This window comes from Myotis davidii, unplaced genomic scaffold (genome assembly GCF_000327345.1).
Source record: "Myotis davidii unplaced genomic scaffold, ASM32734v1 scaffold808, whole genome shotgun sequence".
NCBI classification, from domain to species: Eukaryota; Metazoa; Chordata; class Mammalia; order Chiroptera; family Vespertilionidae; genus Myotis; species Myotis davidii.
In genome coordinates, this window is record NW_006298960.1 from 212,042 (window position 1) to 214,462 (window position 2,421).

The following is a 2,421-nucleotide window of genomic DNA, read 5'->3' on the forward strand; positions in this document are numbered from 1 at the left end:
TGTGGGCCTTCCCCCCTCCAGCCCTCCCAGCCCCTGTCCTACCGGGCAAAGCCTTGTCCCCGGAGCCAGTCTTGTCCTGACGTTCCCACCTTGGGCCCCCTTCACACCTCTTCTCTCTCCTCCGCTGGTTCGGGCCCTGGGACTCCAGGAGTCCTTCCTGGATGCCCCCAGCTTTCTGCATTCTGCTCTCGCACCTGGAGCCCTGCGCCTCCGGACGTGTGTGGACCTCACCCACCCCAGTTGTGGAAGGGCATTGGCTGCTCACTTGTACACGCAAGAGCCTGAGCAGTACCCCGCTCTGTCACACGCCTCTCTGTGCCTCCATCTCCTTGTCTGTCTGATGAGGTTCACCTCATCCCGGACTCGAGGGGAGCCTGGCTTGGCACAGAACACAGCAACTGCTGCTGTCACAGGGGGGCCTGGCATCCACTGAGCACCCAGCAAATGCTTGGTGACCGGGAAGAGCATCGCTTCTTCTATGAGGAAGGGAAGGAGAGAGGACGGGGCAGCTGAGATGGTTTCTGAGCATGGCCTTGAGGGGATGGGCAAGCGGGCAGGGGAGGGTGGAACTGAAACTGCAGAGACAAGATGGCATTTGGGACACATGTGTGCATGTGCCTGTGCCTGTGTGTGTGTGTGTGTGTGTGTGCTGGGACAGGGCTCTGAATGCACTGTGAGGGTCATAGAATAAGATCTCTCTAGGACCCCACGCTAAACCAATCAGTACAAGGTGACTGCCAAACCAGCACTTCTGGCTCCCTTACTGTGGCCAGGCTTAGGCCAGGCTCTGTGGAGACTCCGAAGGCAAGGCATGCTTCACAGTCCACTTTCCCAGAGCTGGGAGAGCTCAGTTAGCTCCAGCACCTCAGGGGGGTCAGGGGCTGAGGGCCGATGAAGTCACCGAGCCCCCTGAATGGGCCCAAAGAGGCTTGGGTGGCATCTCTGTTAAGCTGGGAAGGGAAGTGCACACAGGAAGAAGGGCTGGGCTGGGGGCAAACCAGGGAGGAGGAGATGGAAATGGTGATGCCCTTGGTCTTGTTACTTAACCTCTGTAAGCTCCAGTGCCTCATCAGTAAATGGGGAGACACCACGCCTCCACTTCTAGTAGGAGGGCTGCAAGGAAATTCCGGTAAAGAGCCTGAAACGGGGCTTGGTGCCTCATGCTGGCAGGGATGGTAAGGATGGTGAGGAGAGTGAGGATGGTGAGGAAGGTGAGGTGGAGAGGCCAGTGCAGCCAGAGCCTGGTCCACTGGGGATGCCCGTGTCAGCCGGCCACAGGGAGGCTCCGCGGCAGGACCCTCACGACATCAAGAGCAGAAGGCTGATGCGAGCCAGAACGTCCAGCCACCAGGGTTCAGCAACGGCAATACCAGGACTAAGTGCGTCAGTAGGAAGCAGAGCCAAGTATTAAAATTAGTGGATAAGCCCGGGTTACTTAGAAGAGTACTCTCCATGAATGCAACCATAGGAAAACATGCAGGCCTGGAAGGAAGCATGAAGGGGCTAAGCAGGTTCGAGTAGGTCCATAGGCCAGAGGGTCAGGACTTGTCTCTCTTTCCCAAACCTGTGGCCATAGGTGCTGCTGGCGCCCAGGTCGGTCTCCACGGCCCCTGTGACTCCGGATTCGGTGTCTGACCTCAGCGTCTCTCCCTCCTTGGGGGCATTTGCAGGAGAAGCCCCCGCGCCCGACAGTCATCGGGATGTTCCGTGGGTCCTCAGAAGCCCACGGTGGGTGACTCCTCCGAGCTGGCCCCGGCCTCTTCGCAGCCGCCTGTTTATAATCCGGCTGTCACACTAGCGAGCTGTGCACAGCGCGGTGTCGTAGCTGCCCGCATCGCACTTGAACTGCTGTGCCGTTTCCTTCTTCGCTGCTCCCCGGATTGGGGATTCCTGATGCTGTTGAATTGGAGCCAAGGACCACGGGGCGACAGCGCGAAACGCCTGCTGTCAAAGGCCTCCCAGGCATCTCCCCTGGACTCCTCAACGCCACTCCGGGGAGCCTATACTGCACACGTGTGAGCACACACGCGCACGCACACACACGCACATGCAAACACACATGTGCACACGCAGTGAGGCTTTCAAAATCTGTTTTATGTAGACGAACATCGGGCTCAAACGTACGTCCAAGTCACACAACTGCGGAGTGGCAGAACTCAGACCTCCCGTACTCTAGCTCTCCTCTGGGTGTTCTTTAATAACCAGTTCCCACAAACACAGGCTTCCACACATTGGGCACTAGAATGAGAGGATAAAGGCCCGTATGCCGTCAGCCTAGCCTGGGAGCTCAAGCGCTCGATTAGCAATAACTACCGCGATTGACAATTACTCTCCCTATTGTCAGCCTTTGGCCGGATGGAGTGGGTCGGCCCCGCCCTCCGGATCAGGCTGAGGAGCCCCGCCCCCCGCGGTCCCTCCGCA